Here is a 10,578-nt window from a genome sequence, read left to right on the forward strand (position 1 = left end):
TGGGGACCCCTGGTTTACCCAGATTGCACAAGCCTAGTGACAACTTCCCTGTTATTCTCTGTGGCCAGTTTTAAAATAGACATTTTAAAATCAAACCAATTAACAGTCATTCTACTGGTCTTACAATTTCATTTATTAGTGTTAATGACAATAAATTACTCTCCCAATTTGTAATGGTTAGAATTATCACATTAGTTTCAAAACCAATATTCTACTCTGTGGAGTGTAGCATGAACTGATTTATCTGCCACCCCAGCATGATAATCTAAGACTTACATTTTCAAGTACCTGAGTGATTTTTGGAGGGGTCAATTCACAGATTTGAGAAGAACTCATAAAAAGTAAGTTGTTAAGAATGTACATGTACCACCGTAGTATTAAAATCCAGCCAGTCATACATTTATTATTTGCAACAACACCATTATGAGACATCCTCCTATTTATGATTCCAGCCAGTAAGCATGCCCTTTTCCCGGGCAGTCTATTCCATGGCATCACACCCAAGGAAAACCCATTTTTCAGTATCCATTTAAGAGTGCTCAATATTCAAGGCCCATCAGATATGCAAGTAATCACCGCAATATTTAGAGACGATACCCTCTCTTAGAACCCCCCCCCCAATCCCTTTTTGGGGGGAGGGGGGTAAGTTAATCAAATCTTGGAGTTTTGTAGTGCTTTTTAATAATTTCTTTTGAGGTGGTGTAAATTATATGATATTAAATCTGAGGTTCTTGCTATTAGTAGAAAGGGGATTTGTGTCCTGCAGCTACAACTTTCCTAGTATTTTTCTTATTTCATAACTGCTTCTTTGAACATCTTCTTAAGTAACCACAAAATTGATTTAAAAGATAATCAGTGAAAAGCCTTCTCTAAATGAACGTTTCTACTGCTGATGCAGCTGGCATACAGGAACTGGCTTTTTAAATGATAAAACAGTCAAGAGGTATATCTTTTTTTTTAGTAGTGTTCACTGGCATTCCTTAATTATCAAACTGTCTGGAAATTGTTCCAAGGCCTTCATAATTGACCCTTCTTCTGATTAACAAGATGACACTCCTTTTCTTTGTGTCAGCAAAATTCCCCTTTTTGTTGGTTTTCTTTCAGTTAAAAGTCACACTGTAGGAAGGTTTCCCAGAAACCATCAATCCTTCAGCTAGCAACCTTTCAAGCTACTTTGCACTTCAAGTTAAAGTAAGAATGGAGTTCATTGAATACACTTATGTATGCAGTAGAAGGGCAAAAGATGTGAAGTGTTTCCTTTTAGTGCATCTTTATACCACCTGTGTGTTTTCATGATGACCGGAACATCAGGTGATATCTTTTCAAGTATAAAAATGAACATGATGAATAACACTGTAAATATTAGACAAATACACTTAATCTATATAAGACTCACCAATTCAATAGCACACTGAGATCTCCCCCCAAACACAATTATAAGAGAGTCAAGTCCTACAACCTATGAAATTTTGTTGAACTACACATCCCAATGTTCATTGCCACTGATGAATTATTGGCTAGGGCTGCTTGAAATTGAAATTCAATGACATTTGGAGGGCTACATGATTCCTTCCCTGTTTTACACATTGCACTGGATTGATAGCCAAGGGTGGTGTGATGTCCAGCACATCTTAAGGTGTAAACAAATAACCTGTAAAAATGCTTTGCATCAAATGCAAGTTGGAGCTTCAACACTAACCTGAGGCTGAGGTGCTACAGAGAAGTAATCCATCCCTGTCTGCTCTCTGGGGCTCCCAGCAGCATTATTTGGGGTATCTTGCTTGATATGTAGTCTACTTGCTAATTAATAAATATAAAGAACTTATTCATTCACAACTGGTCTTTGTTGTCACTTCCAAATCTAAAAAAACAGAACTTTTATTGGATTTGGCAAGACACATGACGACACAAGAATAGAAATGGGGCAGTGGGCCCTACCAGTCATGCCTAAATCCCAAGAGGAACCGGGATTTAAAATCCCAGTTCCTCTCGAGATTTAGGACACACTGCAGGCCCAAATCCTGGATTTTTTGTTTTTGTGTGTGTGTGTGTGTGTGTGTGTGAGGGGGTGGTGGTGGTGGTGGTGGCTATATGCTCTCCTGGGTCATTTTCTGATTTACCCAGGAGGGCATCTAGCCAGCTTCCAGCGATTTTTCTCTCTGGGAAAGGAGGACAGGTCTCCTTTCCCATTTAGGGGAGAAATGGAGGCCTGACAGGGGAACAAAGAAATGCTATCCTTGTTTTTTAGGCTCCTGGAGCCCAAAAAATTAGGATGACAGTGGAGATTGACCCTAGGAATCATGGAAGGCCCACAGAACTCACACCTGCAAAGATCCAGATCTTTCTATAATTATGAAAGCCCATTCATTGAACTTTGGGAGAGCTGCAGAAATCAAATATCATTTACAGGGTTTTGGAATTTCAAACCCAGGTGTGAACATTTTTCCTGCAGGGAAAGTCAGGAAAGACGTCTGTGAAGGTTTAGATCACATTCATGCAGGCATGTTGCTATGTCACAAATTAAAGATGGTGGAGAGGGCTAGAAGAGAAACGCCCAACCATCTGCATTTTTATGTAAGCCTTCACTAATCCTCATTCAAATCCTTCTAATTCTCATAAATATTTCCTTTGTGGTTATTATTGTTTCTCTGTTGGTCTCTGAACCCACAATACTTGGGATCCAATAGCAGTACAGCTTCCATTTAAATAACAGGAGAATTAATTACTTAGCAGAACACTAATATCCTTTCACAGGCAGCTAACCACAAGAAGCCGAGATTATCACAGATGGAACTCAAATTATATATCTGGAAATATAACTACAGGAAACTCTTACAATTAAAGTTTTGAAAAATTAGGGGAGGATAAGTGCCCTTGTCCAGAGTCTGTACAGAATGTCCACTTTTGTTAATTTTCATATTCCATTTTAGGGTACAACTTACTTATTGTTCCAGAAATTAATGATTGGACATTGGTGATCAAATATAACTCTGTGATGCAAAGGAAACAACACCTATGTTTTGAAAGTAAAAATTAGTATTGGATTTATATTAAACACACCCCATACACAGACCCACTAGAATTATAGAAACATTGATGAGATATGGTACAAGCAATTAGCAGCTGGAGAAATATTGCAAAGGAGGAAACATCCATGTTTTCAAAGTGCTGGATGTTGTGCACACACACATGTTGTTGTAATATTTATTTATAACCTCCTTTTCCCCCTAGTTGGGACTCAAAATGGCTTATGATAGTTAAAAATAAGTACAGTTAAAATCCACAAAACACAAAAGTTAAAAAGTGATTAAACTATAAAAAAAATTAAAACCATTTAACACTATAATGTTGTTGTGTGTCTTCATGTAGTTTCCAACTTAAGATGAACCAATGACATGATTATCTTGGTCAGGTTTGTTCAGAAGCGGGTTGCCCTTGTTTTCATTTTTAGGCTCAGAGAGTATGACTTGGCCAAGATTACTCTATCAGTTTCCATGAATGAACAGGGATTCAAACCAGAGTCTCCAGAGTCATAGCCCAATGCACAATCTTTCACACCTTGCTGACTCAAGGGAGAACATGATCCTTCAAATAATCTCGACATGAGTCATACAGTGCTTTCTAGGTTAAAAACATACTATAACTAGTTGTAAAAAGGTCAATGGGAGGAATCAGTTAAAAAGAAAAGATAAATTGAATGAATGCCTTTGCAGAATAACAAAGGCTTAATTAAGTTACATTGTAGCTGTAATGTACCATAGAACAATGTCACTCTTTTTGTGACTCTTAGTTATTAAGCTTGTGCATTTCGGATGAATCACTATCTGTTTCTGCTTGCCAGATATCGAAGGCCCCATTTCCTTTTTCCTGTGCCTCCCAAAAATGGGCACACTGCTGAATGGGCATTTTCATTCCACATTTGAAAAAAGTGGCTCGTTTCAGCCCATTGGTGGCACTGGAGAACTTATGAGGCTCCCCTTTCCCCTGAGAGTGTTTTCTTTCTTCCCTTCAAGGGAGCCTGGACTTCAGCAATGGGGTTAAGGAAGCACCCTTCCTGGGCCCTTTCTTTTCTGCTTTTCAAGGGAGCCTTGGTGTCAGCAATGGGGTTAAGAAAGCACCCTATCCAGTCCATTATGGGGGGAACTTCCCACGGGCTCCCCTTCCATATCCTGCATTAAGACCTGGATTTTAAAAACCAGCAGAGTTAAGATGCCACTCTTTCTGGATTCTTTCCCTTCTGATTGTAGTGGAGATTGGGTTTAATGCTTCTTAAAGCTGTTTCTACTCTAGAGGAGAGGCAGATTAATGTGCTTTCTCTCCCAGCACCAGCGGCATGCCATGCAGCTTTCTAAGGCATTCAAAGAGGCCCAGGGAAGGAAGAGCAATGACTTGGAGTTCAGTGGAGCTGTATCCTCCCTAGACTACCTTAAAAGTTCCCTCTGTTTTCACTACTGCCTGCAGTCTCCATTCTGCTTCCATTTTCAGTGGTTCTCACCTGGGATGCCCCAAATGTTTTTGGTCTTCAGTCCCAGAAATCATAACAGCTGGTAAACTGGCTGGGATTTCTGGAAGTTGTAGGCCAAAAACATCTGGAGACTCCAAAACTACTGCGTTTAATGCTTCCTTAAAGCTGTTTCTACTTTCTACTCTAGAGGAGAGGTAGGCTTCTCTTTTTGTTTCCTGGGATTACAATTATTAATTATTATTATTATCTTTTAGAAGTATTTTCTGAAGGAGAGGATGGGAATGAAAAAAAGAAGCTAAAGTAAAACGGTGACTCTCCAAGTCCCAAATGCGTTTGCACATGCACCCATCACTCAGGTCCCCAACTCCTAGTCAGTCCCACTAAATAAGAAGAATCAGGAAAATAAAGGAAAATAAAAAAAATTCAACTGTGATGCCGAATAAGGGAGGAGGAGCTGTGATGGGTTGCCACGTGGTCCTTTTTTGGGTGAGAATCCACAATAGCTGGGCCCTTGCCATTTCGGGTACCTGAACAAAATGAAAAAGCCAGATTGGCTGAAGGAATAGCTAAAAACAGATCTGGGATCAAGTCTATTACTTATTTTTATAGTTATGGGGGTGAGCAGATAGCCTCATTGGTCAGATGAGTTTTGTAATGTAGACCATCAGCTTGTATTGTTTTCACTTTTTCAAAAGTAAATAAAAGTAATTATTTTGAAGATGTATTCTGTACATAATAAGAATGTATTAGGGTTCAGAGTGGCCCCATCACTATCTTCCTTTAGAAAGCAAATAAAAACCTTCCTATGAACCCATAGAAAGGCATATAGAATACGAATGTTTAAAGACCTGGCCATATGAAATAGGGAATGTCATATGGACATGGCTTTTATCTCTCATTTTATTAATACTGTTTTAACTTGTTATTATGCCATAAAAATACAACAATAAATTAAACAAATAATTTATTGTTGCATTTTTATAGCATTGAATGTTTGCCTTTTATGTAATGAGCTGCCCTGAATCCCCTTGGGGAGATAGGGTGGGATAGAACTAAAGTTTTACTTATGTATGTACTTATTGTTAAAATAACAGAAAATAAGTGCTTTTGAATGTTTGGAACAATAATGGTACTAAAAAAACTTTTTTGAAAAGAAGTAACTGTTCAAGTTCTGGTCATATTAGATAAAACTAAGCAGACAGAAAGTAATTCACCTGTAAATTCCAATAGACTCAACAAAAATATAAAGGTGGCAGTTTGGGAAATCTTTCTCACTGCTGGTTTTAAGAACCTCTGGCTTCAACATATTGAAGTAATATCTCTATGGTGAAGAGATCAGAAGGAGCAAGCATTTGAGTGTGTATATGAATACAAGATGGGAATGGAGAAAGAAGAGGTATTGCCAAAAAGAAAGAAACAAGAAAAGAAAATCCCAGACACATTGTGGATTTTCTCACATCCACGTTTATCTTGTTTAATACCACCTTTGCCAAGAGACCATATACTATCATCCTCACTGACTAACAGCCTTTGATATGCTGCTGAAATTGACTACAAGAGATGCTTGAATGAATTCTTTTGCTACTGAGACCAAATATACCAAAAGTAATCCTACTACGACCTATATACTATAGTTTCAAATGGAACAAGAATTGACTCTTTTGCTTCTAGACTAAGATAGAATGTGTATTGTGAGCATAATTATGTGCTTTGAAGGCAGTACTTGATCCATTCATTGCCATTGTTGTGATGTGCTACCTTGTTACCATCAGCTTAGATGAACATTGTGAACAAGAGATCATCCAGAGATCCTGCTACTGCTTAGTTGTGGCTTCCTTTATTGAGTCAGTCTATCAGCAATGTGGTTGTCTTTTTATGGACACAGAGACTTGGCCCATAGCATGATCCAGGTTCAGGCACCAGTTAACCTGCTTCAGAGCTTCTGGAAACTGAAGCTTGAGTTGAGCTATCTGTTGGCTGCTGACAACACATTCACCCAGCCCAACAGCTGGTTATCACTGAGAGGACAGAGGCAATAATCCACTTGACCTAAGTCACAGCATGCTTTTCCTACTACCTAGGAGTGAAAATTATCTTCTTGAATTTGACCTGATTGCCTACAGTCCCAAATTCATTAAGTGGACTCCCTAATCTGGATATGATAGGCACACAAATCCCATCTACCCCCAAAATGGATCTAGGTCCCCATGTCAGGACAACATAAGGTTGTGACAATTGACAATGTGATACCAATAATGAAACAATCATCTATACAAAAACCCAGACACTATGGAACCACATAGGGAAAATAGTTGACTTCTGGCCTCAAGAATGAATCTAAGTAAAGTTTCTAGTGTTTCCAGTTTCTGTGTCATGCTAGCCAACTAGAATGCCTTCCCATTCCACGTCAAAGCCTAGAAAACTCTATGTGTTTCTTGGAAACAGAACAGCTCTGGCATTGGGAACATGGCACCCATCCTAATTTTGTCCACAGCCATGACCCACACATTGGCACTCTCACTGAGACCAGAGACATGTTTTTCTATTGCTTTCTAAAACCATTGCCTTTTCCAATGAGTCATGTTTTCTCACGGGATACTCAAAAATGATAGGGTACTACATTGTCTGATGAGGAGGAATGACTGTAGAAGAGAGCAGGAAATGCTACTTAAAAGTCAGACTCAAGCTAGTCAGAGTCCAACATGATTCGTACATGGCAAACTGCTTTTGCCAATTTGCTCTTTCTACAGTGCCTGCCAAGGTTTTATAAACTAACATAATTTTCCTGTTGCTGATGAAAAAACAGTTCTGGAAACTGGGATGGTTTCCTTGAATGATTGCTCACTAGGAACAGATTCATTTTTATTAAAAAAAACTTGCCAAAATTTCGAATGACTTCATAAATCTAACAAAAAGAACTTGAGGTTGTTAACATGGAGATAGGTGAGAAAGCACAACTGTCAGATCCAACTAATATCTTGGTTTAAAATCTCTGCATATTCAACCATATTCATGGTGGCGAACTCAGGTTGTCACAACTATTTTTTGAGAAGTGCCTCATTTTAAACAAGAACATGGTGTATGAACAACATATTCATTTCTGTACTGGGAAGAGCTATACCTGCTTAAATTTCTCCAGCACAGATGGCTGAAAATTTCATTCTGCCAATTGTTTCATAATATCTTATCAATATCCACACATTTCTTCATCTAAAAAATCAAAATCTTCATGGGTTCCACTGACTATAATTGAAAATCATCACATTGCTCAATTTTTAAATCAGAACTGGATAAATTAGAATGGGATAAACAGAATAAGCATATTAGACACATAGGAATAGATTAAGCTTGACAAATGTCAGACAAATACAAGTAGTCTGCATTGTGGATGGCACATTCACCATTTGGAGCACGGAGAAGAAGAAATAAGCAGGTTCCTGGATCACCTCAACAGCATCCACCTGAACATCCAATTCACCATGGAAAAAGAAAATGAAGGAAAACTTCTATTTCTAGATGTCCTTGTCATCCGCAAACCCAATCAACAATTGGGCCACACAGTTTACAGAAAATGTACTCACACTGATAGATACCTTCATAATAACTCCAACGATCAAAAAAGTTAAAAAGAAGCACAATTAAAGACCTGTCAGACCACGCAAAAAGAATCTGTGAAACCCTCCTCCTCCAAGGGGAACTGAACCACCTAAACTACTACTAAACCACTACAGGCCAATGGATACTGCACCACAGGCATCAGAAGAGCTGCAAGGCCAAGAACAAACCAGGAAAGGAAAGACAAAGATCCACCCAGAGGAAAAGTGTTCTTACCTTACATCAAGGGAACCACTGACAGCATAGAGAAGCTGATGAATAAACGCAACCTACAAACTATCTATGAACCCACTAAGAAAATCTGGCAAATGCTACATTCAGCAAAGGACAAGAGGGATCCTCTCACCTCTGCAGGAGTCTACTGTATACCATGCAGCTGTGGACAAGTCTATATTGGACCACCAAACGCAGCATTGCCCAACCACAAATCAAGGAAAATGAAAGGCACTGCAGACTAACTCAACCAGAGAAGTTAGCCATAGCAGAGCACTTGATGAATCAACCTGGACACAACGTATTATTTGAGAACCAGAAATGTTGGATCAGAAATGTTGACAACCACCATGTCAGTCTACACAGAGAAGCCACTGAAATCCACAAGCATGTGGACAATTTCAACAGAAAGGAATACAAATAATTGTTTCCTAATACAGATCAGGTCTGAACTCTCCCTAGAAGCCAAACCGAGGCTACCATACTTTGGACATATCATAGAAAGGATGGCTCATTAGAAACACAACAATACTTGGAAGGTAAACAGCAGAAGGAAAAGAGGAAGACTATATTAGAGATGGATAGATTCGAACAAGGAAAACACAGTTGAGTCTGCAAGACCTGAGCAGGGCAGCTGATGATAGGGTCAGGTCATCTCGTATTTAGGCAATTGTTCCCATTACTAAATAAACAGCCATTTGGCCAAAAATGGTTACAGTAATCCATGTGATCAGGAATAGAATTTTGCTCCAGATATTTCTAGATACTTGAGTAGGTCTAGACATACAGCTCAGACTATTTCTGCATTTGAGGTCTCTCACTGAGCAATACTCCTTCTGTTAGTGAAACTGGCAATCAGTTTACTCAAAATGAATGAATTTGCCATCTGTTAGCTACTTACACCTGCACAGATCACTGTGTATAGCAATGTATATGATAGCTAGAGAAGCAGAGAAAGGAATCTCTAGATGAGGGATGTAAAAAGGAAGTGTTATTTAAATTAATGATCTGGATATTCACTTTTTTTCATGACACAGCTCCATTAGTTTTTAAGATCATTATTCATCAGACGGTTGGATTTTCACATCCAACTAAAACAATTCGCACTGTTTGTTCCTACTGCCACCCACATAGCAGTTTATTAATGAGTTGCATCACAAATAAATAAAAATTGCCAAAGATGTATAGTTTTGTGTTGAACCAAATGGGTGATAATCCTTTGTTCCAATGAAATCACTGGAAGACTGGTCTGTTTATACAGCGACAAAACAAAAACAGTTGAAATACCACTGCTTAATTTTCTCTGCCTGTTGGGTGGGGTTTTTCCCACTTTTAATTCAAAGAAACAGTTTCAGACACATTACATTTAACAATAAATGGAGCTGTGTACCAGGTAAAAGAAAATACGCACTCTGAAATACTGCATGCTAGAATCATAAATACTTTAGATTTTGGGGCCAGTGTAAACAAGCCCTCTCTCATTCTAGCTATGCTTGGATATCACAATACAGCATGGAACCATGGTGCAGTTAAATGAACAATGGACCGAAGATTATAGTTGATCCTGGAAGCAACTACCACTCTGCCTTATTTCTCTCCCAACAAACCAGAGGAAAAAACAGGTTTAGTTTTCTGGTTTCTTTCTTTCTTTGGCTTGTGGGAATGGAAGAGCAATTGTCAACAGACGCATAATTCAGAGCATATTTAGCACACTGAAGTTCATAGTTTGTTGAGTCACTACAGCTGCAAGCAGGAAAGAATTACTGGTTCACTGCTTGTACTTAAGAAGCCAGGATTCCCATTGCTCCTGTACTCATTCTGGCATCTGAATATAACTTCTACCCCTTTGTGAAAAAACAAAAAACTAACTTTAAAAACCCCACTTTTTATCAAAATGGGTGATGGCACTCCTGTGGAGACTCATTAATGATGAGAACTCACCCCAGGTCTGGGCACTGACCCACTAATTTGTCTACTCCTGAACATTTAAAAAATACTACTTTAAGGTGTAATCTCTCAAGACAGTTTACAAAGCACTGGGGGGAGGAATCAAGACCAATGCAATTGAACTTAGCCATTTTCAGTGTCTGATGCATTGTCCCTGGAACAAAGTGATTAAGGGCATGAAGATAAATGGGCTCAGAATTAGGACCCTCGAGGGTCACAATTCATGATCCCTTGGCAAAATGCCTTCATTTGCACAAGGATTAATATTGTGAGGTTGCAAGGGGACTCACATTTCTTTTTCTTGACACATTCCTTCCCCCAAAGGTTCAGAAGCTGGC

Source organism: Anolis carolinensis, chromosome 1, assembly GCF_035594765.1.
Source record: "Anolis carolinensis isolate JA03-04 chromosome 1, rAnoCar3.1.pri, whole genome shotgun sequence".
Taxonomy (NCBI): domain Eukaryota; kingdom Metazoa; phylum Chordata; class Lepidosauria; order Squamata; family Dactyloidae; genus Anolis; species Anolis carolinensis.